Raw genomic sequence first — 18,938 nt, forward strand, 5'->3', positions numbered from 1 at the left:
AGGCAGTGCCCAGATAACGCAGAGGCTTGAAAACCAAGGTAAAAATTTTATTCCAAGTGCAATGAGAGAGTTTCACACCTATTCCAAGTACAGCAGAGGTCATGATCTAATTTAACTTAAAAGAAACAAAAACAAAAAAACCACTTTTCTGGTTGCCTTGTGAAGATTAGATTTTGAGGGAAACCAGAGCGGAAGTGGGAAAGCTAGTTAAAGGCCACAGAAGCATCTCTGATGCGTGATGATGGCAGCCTCAGTTGGGGCAATCATGGTGATGACAGGGAAAAGTAGGGCTCTTTGATTGAATAGCATTTCCTGAAGGATTAGATGGTGGAGATGGGAGTGAGGAAAGTAGGGAACCAGGACTGACCCTTAGAGGAAATGGGTGAACGTTAATGCATGTATTGGTTTGGTCTCTCCCTCCCCAACAAAAGGGACGGAAGACCAAGGTTGGGTGGAAGTAGGAATCAGTAGCCCACGCTTAGTTATGTTCATGTGGAAATACTGATTAGTGGGCATGTCTGTATATGTGAGTTTGGAGATCAAAGGAGATGTCTTGGCTGAGATATTAATTTTGAAATCATCAGCACAATATAGTATTTAAGGAATGAAAATGTATGAGATCATCCAGAGAGAGAAGAGAGAAAGGTAGAGAAGAGATCCAAGTACCACCGGCGATCAGAAATGTCATGAGAATCCCTTCAAGTTATTTTGTTTCTACCCTTGGCAGACCTCCTAGACCTTTCCAACTAGAGTCAGCTACATGGAACAGGGTTCAGTCTTCATAGGATCTCTCTGTGAAAGCAGGAGACTTATCACTAACTGACTGGGGGACATATGTTACTGGAAAATAATACCAGGTATTAATAATTTGAAGTTTCTCTTTTAGTGTCACCAACACAACTTTTGATTAAGAAAAACCATGTTCTAAGCCTAGTCTGCAACCTGGGCATGAGGAAACCTTTCTTCTATATAAACATTCAAGTTATATGCCAATCCTATAAAAGCCTTAAGATTCCTGGCTGCAATCAATTAAAATTACTAATGAAATGTTGATTTTTGTGCACTAAGTCACATCCTCTATCTTTTCCAATCTCCAGTACGTGTGGTTTTCCTTCCTTGATCAACATCCAATCTCAGGAATGGAACCAAAGTTAATTCTGACATAGGTAAAAGTGACTGATGACTTTTTAAAATATTTTCTTTCCCTGAGAAATTTTCTTTTCAACAAAGATTTGGAAAATTATGGTGGCATTGAAAACATCTACAGGCAGAAATAAAGCCTTCAGTGGTGGAATTTCAGGTGATTGCATTCAGGAGAGATTAGGGAAGATAGAAGAGGGAGGAGGAGGGGTTTTATGCTACTATTGGTAGCATTAACATATGCAGTGAAATGCCCATTTAGGAAGCAGAGAATATAGATTTAGCTAAAAATGCATATCTTAGATATCATATCCCCTTTATTGATTACAAAGCATTGGTACCCTGACCCAGCTGAATTCTGTGTAAAAATTAAAGTGTCAAGCTTTTCCCCAATAAAAATTTTTTTTTCATAAAGAACTGAAAAGTATGTCTCTCATGGGGTAAAAATAATACTAACAATGGTTGAAGTTTGTTTTGTATTTATGTATTTACTTTTTAAAAAAATGCCTCCAATGCCCTTCCTTTTAGGAGAAACAAAAGCAACACACACTAGAAAGTACTAGATTTAAAAGTAGAGCAGAGGCCCTATTATTTGAAACACAGTTCATGGCAACTCAGACAATAAAGCCATTGGCTGGGGTAAAATTTAACTGACCCTTTCAAGGTTGAAAGAGATCTTCAATCAAAATGCTTCTCTGTCAGTAGAAGAAGAGCTCTGTATTGAACTGATTTAACAGTCAAACCTACTGAAATCCCTCTCACTGGGGAAACATAAGCTAAAACAAAAACAACAACAATAAAAACCTGCCACAATTGTGGTAAGTAGACTTGTTGAGCTGTATTTCTCTACTTCAAAGGATACCACAGGTGAGAGGATTTGTTTTTTAAGTAAAACAAGTCCTATGGACAAAAATTTTCTTTAGGAATAATATTATTCCTTACTCCTGTTGTGTTAAGTTTACTCAGTCGTTGTAAACTCTTTTCAGCAGACTTTAGACATCTCTTACATGATATTTAAATAAAAGCCTCTTTTTTTGGGACACAAAAGGATACTTACGGTTTGCTGTAATGCATTTACTATCAATGTCACTGACCTACCTTCAGGACTGAATCCATGAGGAAATGTTCCCCTGCAGTAAATGAGTCACAGTAAATATGATGTTAGCTGTGCTTCCTGGGAAATGGAAAACATTTTCTCTGGAAGTTGATTTTCATCCTAGTGAAGTATCTTTCGGGGACTCTATTTTGTTTTTCAGCTCTTGACCACTTTAGCCACAATTACAGCAGATGCACAGAGCTATCAGGTTGGACAAGTTCAGATCAGTGGGTGGTTTGAAATGACTTGACAAGGTGAGACTGGTGTGCCTTCTTAGGTTTGAAATGAAGAACAACAAATATTATTACTGTACTTCTCCTGATTCTCTCTGGGAGCAAATCTGATTGGTGCGCAAATCCCTCACAGAGCAATATTAATAGAAGCCATAATTCTGACACCTCCTCGAATTGTGGGAAGTGAGTCAGAGGCCACACAACAAACCAGCACCATTATTAATTTAACACTTGAGTAGAACCACAGAGTTAAGCATTCGTTGCATGTATTCAAACCACAGCAGACAACTGGATTCAGTGATAACCAAAAAGGACAGTTGAATTTTTTTAAAAAAAGATGAAAACTACAGAATACAAGGCTTTCTATCACAAAAAGTCACTTTTACTAAAATACGTACTTCCTGGATTTGATCATAATTTATATGTATGTAGTATGAACTATCAATGAAGCCAAAGCTTATACTATTTGAATGAATTAAAGTATAAAAGTAATTTTCCAGATAGTTCTATAAATGACAATTCCTCTTGCCTGGAATCTGAATTAGGGTAAAAGTATTCTCCTCCCTTTCTTTTTCTGTCCCTAATTGTCACAGTTATTTTTACAGTTTGCTCAATTCTTCACTTTGATAATACAGATCTCTTCCAATTACCAAATTTCTCAAATAATTTTGTGATCCTTAGAAAGGCTATATAAAACATTGAATATACAGTCCAGGAGATCACTATTAAAACAGTGGCCTGCATTATGAATATGCATAAATACATTCATTGATTGAACTGTTAAATAAATAGATAATATCAGTTTGGAGTGGTACTGATTTAGAAAAATATATAGTGAAAGGAAGAAAAGGAGAGATTACCCAGGAAAAAATTTGCTTGCCAAATGATGGAAAACTGATATGTTTTTCAAAGTAACATCAGAGTAATTTTAATGTTAAGAGTTTCACCTGACTTTTAGCTTGTATCAACATAAAACCTAACAATTTGCACACACACACACACACACACATTCCTGCATTTATCTTTTATTCCTGCCTTTGTCTTAAGCCCTGCATCTGTTTTAAACTCATCAATAAGATCTTTTGGTGACGTGAATTTAGACTTGAGTAATGGACTCATGTTCACTTAGCATTTCACTTTCTTTGTGCAAGGAAACATACATTCTAATCTAGATCAGCATCCTCTTTCCTGAGCTAATACCTACAGCTGTGCCCCATCCATCAGATGAGTGGATGTTAACACAGATGTTAACAACCAAAAAACAACTATAGAGTGAAAACATTGGTTAAAAAAAAGTTGTATGTCCTTCAAAGCTAATTGTTACTGACTCGAGTATTTTTAAAGCTGATTTCAAGTGAAACTATTTTCCAGGTTATAATTGAAACCATGATAATTCAAATCCAAAGACTGATTTGCTGCAAGCAAAGGTTGAAAGCATTTGACTTAAAATTCTCAACTTTCTACTTCAACTTATGCGTACAAACATGGTCTCAGGGTATACAAGTTGTCCCCATGAGAAAATCACATTTTACTTGGAAAATGATTTCAAGACATTGAGCAATTAATAGGACAACTTTTGTAGCAGGCAAGGAGAGCCACAAAGGAAAGTGTAACTGCTTGAAATCTAGATTAAAACAAAAATTCAGTGGACTGGTAGTTTCTGACATGACTTTTTTGGAACAGATTTACTGGTGGGCCCAATGCCTCCTTGCCTGGTATCGGGAAAAGTTGACTAGCTCACACCAAGTCTCATCTCAGAAAAGCATTTTTAAGATTTATGGGTGTATTTTGAGATTTTATGATTGCCGTTTGATTTATGATGTATGTAGTGAATTTTCTAATAATATGCAGGGTGCAGGCACTCAAACGCAAAAAACATGTTACTTTCTAATCATTTTCCATCAAAATACAGAAAGATATGAAGGTGGGATTGAAATAATGCTACGTTTAGACCGTTCCCTAACTTGCCTCTCCTCCTTTTCACACCCCGCACTCCCCTCTGCCCATGGTGGTATGTCGTAGCCCATCCTGAAGGCATATGATGCTTATACTACAGCTGCTGCTGCAACATCTTTGATCTATGTGCCCGCTGTGTTTATGTTCTGTATATTTTCATGAGAAATCAATGATACTGTTTTGTTTTTTTTTAAGGGACCCAGGAAACCAAGGGTTTGAGGGAGGTAATAGTCCAACTTGACAGTAGTTATAATTCGAGAAGTTTAAAATGTTTCCAAGAGCTCTTTATATCCTCATGTCATAGGCATAATTTCTTCATAGAGAAGACATTATCCAAAAACAGAGGATTGAACAGACAGCACTGATGAATTGTCTTCAGCATGCCTCCGTTCCACTCTTTTGGTGGTAAAGTCATAGAACCACCACTATGATCTTGTTTAAACTAACAGGAAGCCTCAAATGCTTTTCTGACAGTAGAAAGATCTTGGAAGACTTGGCCAAACGGTTAAAGCCATGAGAGATGTTCAAAATTTAATCATATATCATTATTATATTTGCAAAAGTTGTATGGCCCCAAACAGATAAAATGAATATGAAATGAATGTAGGATCTCCAAAATTTTTAAGGTCTTTTTAACTTGCAAAGGAGGCCATTTAAATATTAAGAGCCAAAGAAATGCAAAGACCAATCAATTAATATAGCATCATGGGTGGGAATTTCAGATTTCCATGAGTAGCCCTGGAAAACAGACCTCTGGGGCTACAGGGCTATGGCTCTAAATATGAGAGATTATAAATAGAGCTTATGATGTTCCATAAATGTCATGAAAAAGAGGCCAGTGAATATTCTGTCAAATGTTTCTGGTCATTGCGCAATCATAACCAGCTAAGAAGGTATCCTCCAAATTGCTTGGGATAATAAAATTGTTTATTTAACAAATAAGACTCTTTAAACCCAGGGAGGTTTTAAAATTAAGCATAGAAAAGCCTAAGAGAATCAAGCATGTGGTGTTAATATCTTTGTGTTAAGCTATCTGGGCTTTTAGTTTCTATAATTTGTAGTGTTCCAGATAATTTGTCCTATTAGAAGAACAGCCTTGTGATTTCAATTTAATGTGCTGCTGAATAATTGATTTCAACTTGTGATTTAAAGTTGAAAGTGCAAGTGAAATACTAATGAAAAGTATTGGACATTTAATGGAACTTACAAATAACCATTTTAATAATTTTAATAAGTAAATATACTACATGAGCATTTGAATGTTGATCAAAAAATCAAATTACTTTAAAAGTATATTTGACTAGTTAAATGAAAATTTAGTTTAAAATATTTACTAGTCTTTAAGTTTTAAATAGCACCAATCATTAATTATAGATCTCTTTAAGGTATTATTAAATTCTTCTTGTTTTATAACTCTATAAATTGATTTCCAACTTAACAAAGAACTAAATTTTAAATTTTGTGACTGTAACAAATTTAATATTAATTTTTAAACAAAAATCCCTTAATAATTATTTTGTGCACACACACACACACCCCTTAGAAGCATCTATAAAGTCACATTCATGACAAAGACTTTTGTGATAAAGAGAATTTGGATTTTTTTTCCCCTTAGAAGTACCTACTATGCCTGGACTACATAACAAAATGTAAACAAGAACTGTTAGGAATTAGCAGATTGATTCTAAAATAAATAAATTGTGTAATAATTTCAACAAAAGAGGTGAACTAGCTACATTGTTTTTTTTCTATTGAATTTAGTCAGATTTAAATGTATGGAGAGAAACATCTAAAGCTATTAATTATCTGGTTGGCTTACAACATTCTTAATCTCCATTTATAAATTTTGGAAATGATAAATATAAATATATTTGAAGCCATATTATTCACTGGGTTTGGAGCAGTAGTTTGTCAGTTAATGGTAAAAAAAGAAAAAAAGAAAAGGTTCAAGCAAGTAATCATTAGAAATAATTAAATTAAAATTAATTTTAACATAAAAACACATTTGTTTGCCTTTCTTTACATATGGATATTTGCTTTGATTAGAAATCAACAGATTAGTATTTTCCATATTCAGAAGTTCATTATCTAAAATTTCCAGTTTTATTTCTTTAAAGAGGTCCAGCTTAAAGCAGCGGCTAGCAGTATAATCAGATACAGAAACTGTCAGCTGGTACTCAGTATCTCTGTCTTTCACAGCTCTTGCTCATACCTAGAGAGCCTTTTTAGTGACTCGCCTTTCTTGATTCTTTCCATAGCATTCAACATGGTTTTCATAGAAACAAAGATAGATCTTCTACTGTATCTAGATACATTGGTAGATATGTACATATGTCATGATATATAATTAAAGTGTATATTATAAAATTCTTATGAAATATAACCTTGTTTCAGTCCCCATGTCAACACCATAAATGAGTAACTTGATCATTTGTCCAAATTGATTTCTGCCCATTTAAGTCCTTGACATGTGCAGCAAATCTGCAAAAACTGAAAGAAGGAAAGAAGGAAGGAGGGGAGAAAGGAAGGAAGGGAGGGAGGGAGGGACATCACATGAGATTAAGCTTCAGTATTTTAACCTATGTTATTATGTTATAAGGGGCAACATCAAATAACATATATACAGAAGTACTGTGCTTAAAGCCAGCTCATACAGGCTTATAAGCATCAATTCTTTAATTTTCAGGAAGTTTGAAAGTCAGTCCCTAAACATAGCCATTATCAAAAATTTAATCACATAAACTTAAAATTAAATAAATTACATCAAAATCAAAGACAGTAAATACTTAAAACTCACCACATCTTAGTTGCTTTAACGTATTTTCCTATTATCTATGTTCTTGAGGTCACTTACATTTGTTATATATTTGTGGTGGAAATATCCTATAATGGTATCCTACTAATATCTCTTCCCAGATCTTCTCAGTGATGTCACATTGGTACTTTGAAATTGGCCACAGTGGAAGTATTTATACCATGGAAACCAGAAAGTATGACAAAACAGGTTGTTGCTTTTTTGGGTGGGGGAGAAGATGGGTGTAGGGGTGCAGCAGTGAAACATTTACCAGCACACCATTGTATATAGGGTATAGTATATTACCAGCACACCACTGTATATAGGGTATAGTATATTACTAAAATATATACTATAAATATTTTTGTCATGTTGTCATGTTCTTAAAGTACTGAAATTAATTTTAGGGCAATGAACCTTCAAAGGGTTCCTGTAGGTCATTTCTAAATGTGTTACTCCACTGTACTCAAGAAGAAAGAAGAGTGCTTTGGCAGCCTCAATGAGAAATCAATAACACACCCTGCCTTCCGGTCCAGACTTGACCCATTAAATTTCATTCCATTAATTGTTAAAAATAACTGTCAGCATATATTTTCCACTGTTGGCTGGGAGGCCAAATGACTTCATGTTCTATTTTATATATTTATACAACTTTTACAAATACAATTGAAAAAATTCCCACAAGAACACACCAGAATGGACACAATATAAAATATAAGAAATAACAGTCTCCCCTCCTCCCAACCTCATACTCCTGTACCAGTCACTTTTCTTTCTTAGAAAGATACTTTATTTACCTTCTCCAGATTTTACTGGACTCCAGACTTTTATTAGGCTACCTGAAATAATGCGTGGAGAATTGTGCCTACAAAATCTAAGTTGGTTTATATAAGAAAGAACAGAGCTACATTTAGGAGAAAATAAGAAAACAAGTGACCTGGAAGAAAGTGTCATAATGAAGTAAGCTAGAGTTTTGAAACACCCAAGGGAAAGAATTTTGAGAAATAACTGCCACTATGAGGGAGAGCAATATATAAAAGAGATTTTAAAAATTAATAGCAGTAATAAAAATTTATTGATTATTAATTATGTAGTAGGCACTGTTCTAAGTGGCTTACATGTATGGCTTCAACTGGTTCCTCACAACAACACTATAAAATAGTAATAGCATCTTAGCATCCTCCATTTTACACATAAAAAAACCCTGGAACATTGAAAATAAGTACCTTGCTGAAATCAGTTAAAAAGTAGCAGAATTGGAATTCATACTCAGATAGTCTGGCTCTTAGCTTATTCACTTAGCCATTAGACTGTAGATAGTTTACTTACAAAATATGCTTTATAGCAACATCAAAAATACAGAAAATATCCACAAAGACTTTACTTTCTAATATTTTTGGAATTAAGATTTGTGTTTCTTTTAATCGTGTTAGCACATTTGAACTGGCCTCAATGGATACAGTTTTATTCAGACTACCACAAGTCAAGTTAAAAGAATCTGAAAACCAGTGTCCTAGTCACTGTGACATTCTAGGAAGATTAAATACAAAATGAATCGTGACATTTAATGTGTCTTGGCTAAAAGCTGAAAATCTGATAATTTCTATGGCGTGTGCATTTTTTTGCAACCTGTAGATATACAATTTTGCACATCAAAAACTTTTACAGAGGGCTTCCCTGGTGGCGCAGTGGTTGAGAATCTGCCTGCCAATGCAGGGGACACGGGTTCGAGCCCTGGTCTGGGAAGATCCCACATGCCGCGGAGCAACTAGGCCCGTGAGCCACAACTACTGAGCCTGCGCGTCTGGAGCCTGTGCTCCGCAACGAGAGGCCGCGACAGTGAGAGGCCCGCGCACCGCGATGAAGAGTGGCCCCCGCTCGCCACAACTAGAGAAAGTCCTCGCACAGAAACAAAGACCCAACACAGCCAAAAATAAATAAATAAATAAATTTATTTAAAAAAAAAAAAAAAAACTTTTACAGATAAATGGTCTCATACTCTTCTTTAGTAATGAGAATTTAAGAGAAAAATCATGTAGGCTGGATAGAATCAAGGAATATAAATTCAAAGTTTATTTTGCATTAGGTTAGGATTCATGAAAATAAAGCCTAACCTTTCTAGGCATATGCCATCATTGAGAAAAACATCCACCCAAGTTACTCGTGGCCAAAAGTCCAGTCTTTGACCTGTACTCAAAGGTTTATGTGCTGGAAATGCTGGAAATTAATGAAGTGGATACTCCATTTAAGCATTAGCAGCAGAGTACCAGGAAAAGGCCAAAGGGAAAGATGAACCTGGGCTCAGAAAAAAAGCAGAGTAGAAGAAGTATAATCTGAGATTGGAATCTTTGCCTTTGCACAGTCCTCCCTCTACCCCCAAGTCCTTTTAGCCTTTTTCTGTAAAGGAGAATAGTGTTTCATCAAATCTGAGACGTTATCAATTTTAAGATGCACCCCTGGTTCATGTAGAGCTTTTTAATCAGCCAATTAAACTGACAATGCTCTCTTATAACTAGAATTTTTATTTTATACTTGTTGAAAAATATGCAAAATATTATATATGCATATAATGCTTTTCATACCTCACTCTTTTGCACTCATAAAAAGGAAAAGAGAATAAAAAATGAATTGGTAAAGGAACTCCAAAACTTCTTCACCAGATCTTACTCTTTTGGATCACTTCCCACAAAGAATCATAGAGAGCTCTGTTTTCTCATAAAATATAACCTTCTATGCCATCCAGAAAACTAGTGATACTTTTAAAATATGTCCCAATATTGTCTTTGGGGTCTTCTTTGAAGTTTCTGACATCCTGCAAGTTTTGATACTTGTGCTTTCTTGATCTTAACTGATACTGACAATGGAAGGTTTCAGGTAACAATTAAGACCTTCTTCTATACACTGAATGTTTGTGTCTGCCCAAAATTCATACGTTGAAACCTAATCCCTAATGTGATGATATTTGGAGGTGGGGACTTTGGGAGGTGAGTAGTTCATGAGGGTGACACCCTCATAAATACAATTAGTGCCCTTAGAAAATAGGCCTCAGGTAGCTCCCTTGCCTCTTCCACCATGTGAAGACACAACGAGAAGGCCGCCATCTGTGAATCAGGAATATGATTTTCACCAAGCACCAAATCTGCCCTTGCCTTGATCGTGGACTTCCCAGCCTCCAGAACTCTGAGGAGTAAGTTTCTGTTGCTTATAAGCCACCCAGCCTATGGTATTTTTGTTATAGCAGCCTGAGTGAACTAAGACACCATCTTATTAAGGTCCCTAGATAGTTTATGATTGAGACGTTGAGGGTTTCAGTTTTCCCATCATGCTGTCAGAAACAACAGCCAAGGTCGAGCACACTCAAGCAATAACACATCATCCCTTCTACCTGATCAGGGTCCATTTTAAGATATCAATTGTAAGATATATGCCAATTTCAGAAAAGCTAAAATGTGGAAAATGTACAGTTAGAATTAATGACATTCAGTGTTCAAGCTGTTCCTTGTTAACTGGGCAAAATGATTTAACGGTTTTGACACAATTCTACATTTACAGCAGTGAAACAACTGCTGATTAATTTAACCTGTCTGTCTGTATGACTTTTTCTTTCGTAAGAGTACTGACCTTCCTGCCCTCAAAATCCATTATTTTGGAGTCCCCTACATTGTTCTCCATGCTTGGATCTAAAGAGATTGTAATGTCAGCAAGGTTTGTTTTCCCAATTTCTCTTCCCCTGAGCAGAGTGTACTTTGTAAACCCCTTCTCTCACAAAAGGATTCAACATTTTTTAATACCAATTAGTAAAATACATAATTAAGTACTGTCCAATTTGAAGTTTAAGAGTACAAGCTGTATAATCCCTTCTCTAAGACCTTGAGACAGATGTGTTTCAGAATTCTCAATTTTCTTTTAATTTTATAAAGATAATATCATACATATACCATATCCTATGTAATCCAATAAGATCTAGGGTGGCACCCTGTAATCAGATGTGTTAATATTTCTGCACTGAAATGTGTGAATTGTGATACTAAGGGGGATGAAGGCTATAAATGGCCTCACTTAAATCCAAGTTGGATTTTGCCACCAAATGAGATCACATCAGATGAGTTTTGCCACCAAGTGAGTTATGCAAATCTTCTAATTTTTCAACCTAAATGGATTTTAGAATTGCAGATATGGAGCTGTGGACATATGTTAAGCATAAAGATTCAGGTTTTTGCATAAAGTTTTAGGCTTGAGCTAGAAGGTGAATGATATTTTAAAAGGTTGAAGGAAAAGGCAGGTTTTCTCAGTTCCCAAGTCATCGCATCACATTTGGAGAAATGGACAACATCCAACACTTGAGATTGGCCAGGTGGCTCTGAAAATTTTCCTCATGGCATCATCTTCTTCCTCCTTAAGTTTCCTCATCTCAGAAAATGGTATCACAAACTACCCAATTGCAAGCCAAAAACCTTAGAGTTGTTCTTGATTCCTTTCTCATTTCTCCTCATGTCAAGCAGTCTTACCAACTCTACTTCCAAAATGTGCCCTTTTGGAGCATATATGTTATAGGGCTTATAACATCCACTCTCTCCATCTCCACAGCTACTACCTCAAGCCAAACCTCTTCATGTCTTCTCTGACAAAATAGCCTCTTAATCCATCTTCTGTTTCTACTCTTAAGTCCCCACATAGCCACTGTCCATACAGCAGGCAGAGCGATCTTTAAATTGCAAATCAGATATCTCGTTCACCTGCTTAAAAACCTCCAAACTCTTACCATGACCAGCAAGGCTTTGCATGACCCAGATCCCATCCCCCACTCCCCCTTCACTTACTGTGCTTTTCTTACCTTCATCGGTTTCTTCCTGTTTTCAAATAAGCAAGCTTCTTTCTTCTTTAGAGTCTTTTGCATTTTCTGCTTCCTTGCAGACGCAGCTGGGGACACTGATTCCCCAGACCTATGCCGCGCTGGCTCCTTCTTCCTTACCTATGACCTTAGATGTCAATTCCTCATCCAGGACTTCCCTGGCTCCCAATTCAAAGTAGATCTAACCCCGTCACTCAACATATGACTCTTGTTGATTTTCTTCAAAGTACTTACCATTATTTGAAGTTATCTTGGTGAATTGTTTGTTTACTTACTTACTGAGCTGTCTCTACCTTCTGGAATGTAAGCTCTGTAGAGGCGAGCACTGTTTACCATTGTATCTACACTGCCCAGACCCTTGCCTGGCATACAGCACTTAATGAGCAGAAGCTCATTAAATATATTTCAAGTGAATGAATGAAAGCCAAGCTATTAATTATTTAACATATTCATTCTATTATTGCAGTCAAATTACTGGTGTTCCTGGTTCACCTAGGCTGTGCTCACACCTTTGAAGTAAACTACGCACATTTTGGGGAAAACTATGCACATTTTGGAGAATGGTGGTATGACCAGAGCATTGGACTATTTTTAGTTAGCTTGATATTTTGGCTGCCTAAATCACTACTATATTTCTGTAATTTGTGTTATATTTAATAAATGCTTTCTATGAGCCATGGTAGCCATAGGCATATATATATATACACATATATGTGTGTGTGTGTGTGTGTGTGTGTGTGTGTGTATTATGCTTCCATCAACTCTGAGAAGTTTAAGTAACTTGTCCAACATCTCATATCTAAAATCCAGTGGCACTGGGGTTGATTCCCAGATTCCTCAGAGCACAAACCTGAGGAAATGAATGTAATCACTCAATTTATAATGAGATGAATTTAACCTTCTTTTAAAGATTCAAATGTCATTGTGAGAATATTGCTCTTCTATAGCACAATGAAAAAAATAATGGTTATTTGAGTCCTGTGGGTTTTTAAAAATATGAAGATAGAAGAGTTTACTGTGTCTTTATGTTGGAAAGATTATCTTCTCTGTGGAAAACCTGAGTTCAGGGCCTCCAGGTTTATTCCCTGATATGCTTATAGAAGATATAAATAAATTAGGAAAACCGTCTCACGAAAATAACTGGGTTTGCAAGGCTATCATTTTAAGTAAGGAAAACAAACTCTGCCTTCCCCTATATCCTTGACCTGAAGGGAGACACGTTTTCAGTAAGAAATTTAAATGTTTTGGTTTAATATTTATAAGAATAATAACCCTGTGTTATAGTGAAGAATATCCAGATTATTTATCAGGACAAAATCATTTTCATGTAATTCAATTAAAACTATAAGACGATATATTGCAATAAAATTGGGATAGGCAGGGCTTCCCTGGTGGCGCAGTGGTTGAGAGACTGCCTGCCAATGCAGGGGACGCGGGTTCGAGCCCTGGTCTGGGAAGATCCCACATGCCACGGAGCAACTGGGCCCGTGAGCCACAATTACTGAGCCTGCGCATCTGGAGCCTGTGCTCCGCAACAAGGGTAGGCCGCGATGGTGAGAGGCCCGCGCACCGCGATGAAGAGTGGCCCCCGCTCGCCAACAACAAGAGAAAGCCCTCGCACAGAAACGAAGACTCAACACAGCCATAAATAAATAAATAAATAAATAAATAAAAAGAACGTGAATTTCTTTAAAAAAAAAAAAAAATTGGGATAGGCAAGTCTCCTGAACAGACCAACAGGGTGACCAAGATGAAGCTTCCAGCTGTCCCATGGGCTAGTTATGTGCCTATTTTAAGACTATCCTGCTACTTTAGCTAAATAGCATTTTCTTTGGCTTATTTTCTCATTTCTTTATTATGTTGCATAAAAGTGTAATTTCCTCAAAAATGACATTCACGCACAAAATATAGAATTTTAAATCAAAAAAGTTGTCTCAAGGTTTTATTTTCAGTTCTTCTTGTCAACACTTCTCATTAATGCTGACTATATTTAGTGAAACTTCCTTTATGTGTGTAACGACCCTTTCAGCTATAACTATCCCTGTTAATATTAACAGCTATAGTTTGAAGTGTGATTATAAATGACTTTTTTTTCACATGCTGAAAGTCTTTTATTTTTTGAAGTGTCAAATCCTTCTTTAATTGCTGGCTCCACACAATGGCTACAAACATCCTCAAAAGCAATTTTTAAAAAGCCATTTCAACAAACATTATCTAAAGTAATTTTAAAATAAAGTATTTTAAAATTATAAATACTCTAATACATGCTAAGTATAAAAAATTTAGGACTGCAAAATAGTTATTTTGAAACATTTGAGTGTCTTTTTTCAGATTTCTTTAAGGAATCTTACAATGGCAAAAGAAAAAAAAAAGAGGTTAATTTCCTGAAAGATACAAAAGAAAGAAATCTAAACAATCCATATGTAAGTTACATGGCTACATAAAAATGATTGCACCCATGGTCATAATGTTACCAAACTGGTCAACCGGACCTAGGCTGGGGTCATAGCCAGGGCCGGGACCCCCTGTCCCGGCCAGGGAGATTCCTCTTCTGATCAGATTTCTGCGCCAATAGCAAAAGCAATGCTGGGACTGGAACAGCACAAGCTTTATTCAATGATCAAAGAATGGAGAAGTGGGAACCTAGTTCACAAACTAACTTCTTTTTTTTTTTTAATTAATTAATTAATTTATTTATTTATGGCTGTGTTGGGTCTTCGTCTCTGTGCGAGGGCTTTCTCTAGTTGCGGCGAGCGGGGGCCACTCTTCATCGCGGTGCGCGGGCCTCTCATTATCGCGGCCTCTCTTGTTGCGGAGCACAGGCTCCAGACGCGGAGGCTCAGTAGTTGTGGCTCACGGGCCCAGTTGCTCCGCAGCATGTGGGATCTTCCCAGACCAGGGCTCGAACCCGTGTCCCCTGCATTAGCAGGCAGATTCTCAAGCACTGCGCCACCAGGGAAGCCCACCAACTAACTTCTTAACCCAATTCAGGTGGAGACACCAAATATATAGGAGGGTCCAGGTAAAAAGGGAGGGAATTGGAAAGAGCAGGAGGAATATTCATGAGTTATCCAAGAACAGGGGGGTGGCTTGAACCCGGAACTGATGCAACTCTCCTTTTCCGCAATTGTCTGGGCTTGTCCGGTTGTTGTCATGGCAATCATCAGCTGGTGGACACGTCATTTAGCTAATACATTACAAGGAGTGTATAATGAGGCTCAAGGTCTACTGGAAGTTAAATGCTCCACCATCTTGGGCCTAGTTGGTCCTAACCGGTTCTTGTTTTTTCTCTTTGCAGCTTCCTCCTGAAACTGAGATAAGAGTAATTGGTTTCTATTAGAGGGAGGGGCCGGGGTATGATTCTGGGGCAACAGCCTTGTTAACAATAACCATAGAGAAAAAAATTTTGTATTTGAAAATTTTATACACATGGTGCCATCATGCGCTTTCCAATGTATATTACTTCAGTGATTTTTCAGTAACTTAATTTTCCTAGATCTCTGTTTCACTATTTCTCAATCTCCCTCAAGGCCACCACACATTGGAGGAAAACCTGTCTTTGCTAGAGGTGCAGTTTATAACTGACACAGAACGGGCAGGTCAGCCTGAGTGGGGCTTATATTGAGTCCTAGCTTATTGACTCAGAGAGAAGGGCTGGAATTTAACCAGCACCTCCCAAAACGAGACTATGTCTTTTACCAGCACATCAGCAAACCGGCTGATTTAGAAGCCTCGAATCCTAAAGTTCCTCCATAGGGAGGGTCCTATTGACATTCCTTACTGCATGTAATCCTCCCAATAACCCTGCCTTTTAGGTTCTGCTATGGTTCTCATGTTACATATAGAAGATACTGAGGCACAAACAGCCAGTCAGGCTTGGGCAAGGCTTTGACTAAAAGCCTCTTTGGTTGCAGGTTATTCTACTGCTTATACTTCCTTTCCAAACACTGGAGAACTGAAAGATTTATAGACGAGTAAAGAGGGCCAGGGCAATGATTCTCAGTTGGTTTATGGATAAATAATGGAATACATATATTCCATTAGTTGTATGTATAGAAAGAGAGAGAGAGAGAGAAAATATACCAGTGGTTTTGGTAGAAAATACCAAATTTTAAGAACAAATATAAAAAATGTAAATATAAAGATTAAAAAAACAGAAGGATTAATGCTATGACTGCTTATTCAGAGAAGAGGGTTTTTTTTTCTGGTAAGTTTTCATACATGAAATCCCTTCTCTATAAGCATTTAGATCAACCTTCATTCACATTAAGAAAAATTAATTGCTTTCCATTTCAATTTATTTTCACTTAAAACCAGCCAGTTTTTTCCCTAATATTACAGACTCATACTTCACAGACACTATTAACTAAAAAAAAAAAAAAGAAGTTTAAGTTCATGACAAGGAGGGAATGAAAGGCTTAAGAGCTTGAACTTGACCCTCAGATTGCCTGGATTCAAATCAACTGTACCTGTTTTCTCTCCTGTAAAATGGAAATTGTGAGGATTAAATGAGAAGATACAAAAAAAGCACTTAAGATATCTGATAAACATTAAATTATAGCTCTTACAACTATTTTGATGTTATTTTACATGCAGAAGTGATCATTTGAATGTCTTAGATAATAAAATGGCTTCAATTGTCAACAATTCATACTAGAAATGCATAGATTGTTGAATTAATTCTGTAGTGAATACAGGGCTGATTGCCAGTTTCCCTAAATTTTCAAATAATGAGATTTCCTTAAAGGTGAGTGATATTCCATAGGTACAAATGCCCCATGCCTCCTGATCTTAAAACTATACTCCAAGCCACTCACGAATCACTTCATTTTGGCATTTGGAAAACTCAAATCAGCATAACACAGCCTTACAATGTCCCTAATGTGACCCCATAAAAGATTTACTTGTAAACAGACAACAGAATCATGACAAGCATTTTCCTTTATCTCCATCAGGAAGCATGGCTATTTTGAAAGTCTGAGAAGATTAACAGGCTTTATAGCTCAAGCATTTTCCCTCCAAAATTCCTGGTTTCATGCGGGCTAGATTAAGGATGATATGGTTGAACAATTAATGCCCAGGATTCCAAGAGTAAAACTGTATTGCCCCAAGCAGCAGCCTCAAAGCAGCAGCTAGCAATTAGCCATTGAGAGCAAAGGGCTGTTTGACTGTTTATTTATAACTCCTGGCTGTCCATTGCCTGCAGGGGCCCATGTCTGCTGCCAGTGGGGCATATCAAGGAATGAGGATGTGGCGGATTCCATTCCTGGGACCTGTGGAATCCGGGTGGAGCTTGGCATCGCTGCTGTTGTTCAGCTGGTCTTGCTTCATGTGCAGCTGGAACTCTGTCATGTAACGATGGAGACTTTCACTTACAGTTAAGGTATGCTGACATCTGCACGTGTTCATCGTGCTGCGTGATTCACGCAAACCTGAGCGAAGTTGGGTTTGTTCTTAGTTAAGTCAGTAATAAAGGAGCTACTTTAGGTGCCTATAGGAATTTCAGAGATCATAGGTATGGTGGTATAATATCTACACAATAGATATCTATAAAATATCTATATAATACCTATATAATATCATATATACCAGAGCAGGGAAAAATTCAGCAGATAAAATTCATGTTGTTAACTGGTTGACCTTAAAATAGAGCGAGTATCTTGGAATAGCCAGGTGAGTCCCATGTAATCACAAGATTCCTTGAAAGTTGAAGAGGGAGGCAGGAGAGGTGGTCAGAGTGATGTGACGTGAAAAGGACTGGACACGTCTTCACTGGAGGGAGGGACCACCAGCCGAAGGCTGTAGGCAGGCTCTAGAAGCTGGGAAAGGATAGGCAGTGGATTCTCCCCTAAAGCCTCCAGAAGGAACACAGCCCTGCCAATCGACCCCGTCCTTGTAGCCCGTGAGACCCAGGTCAGACTTCTGCCCGGTAGAACTGAAAAATAATACATGTGTGTTGTTTTAAGCCACTGTTTGTGCTAATTTGTAACAGCAGCAAAAGGAAACCAATACACTTTCTCTGTGGCCCCAGAGACCTCCCTGTTTTGCCTCTTTTTGTTTCCAGGGTGCTTCTCTTTCCTGGTTCCACATCTCTTACTGTTCCTTTGCAATTTCTTGTTAGCTTCTCTTGAATATCTCTAAAAATTGGTTCTTCCCCAGGTTACGCAGCTAGTTCTCTTTTCTTGCTCTACAGGAATCACAAATTTGCTGAACATGGCCCAGATTCAGCTTGCAGCTATGTTTTCATTGGCCTACACGGTGTTTTTTCACAAACCAAATTGAAATGCACTTAGGTAAGACATGTGTCCTCTAGTTTTCCATAATTCACCCAACTCCATACTGTATTTCACCTGGCCTACTTCCCTGGCTTACACTATTCGCTTTGTCCTTTAAGGTTTTGAGTTGAAGATCCCTCTCCTAAAACATAAATGGGTAATGAGATGTTAAGATGTTATATTAAAAAGAATTCTTGGGACTTCCCTGGCGGCCCAGTGGTTAAGACTTCACCTTCCAATGCAGGGGATGTGGGTTCGATCCCTGGCCAGGGAGCTAAGATGCCACATACCTCGTGGCCACAAAAACAAAAAAACATAAAACAGAAGCAATATGGTAACAAATTCAATAAAGACTTTAAAAAAAAAAAAGGTCCACATCGGGAGGAAAAAAAAAAAAAGAATTCTTGAGTCAAAAAGGTTTAGGAAATGCCAAGATAGACAAAGGTAGGTTGTTATATGTCAGGAGTTGACAGCCTTGATTATGCTAACTATCATATATCTATATAATATAGGATATAGCTGCATACAGCAGGGCTGCATATAGCATATAGCCTCTCCCCAACTTATGTCCCCACGGAACCTTAGCTAGGGG

This window comes from Balaenoptera musculus, chromosome 18 (genome assembly GCF_009873245.2).
Source record: "Balaenoptera musculus isolate JJ_BM4_2016_0621 chromosome 18, mBalMus1.pri.v3, whole genome shotgun sequence".
In the NCBI taxonomy this organism is placed as follows: Eukaryota; Metazoa; Chordata; class Mammalia; order Artiodactyla; family Balaenopteridae; genus Balaenoptera; species Balaenoptera musculus.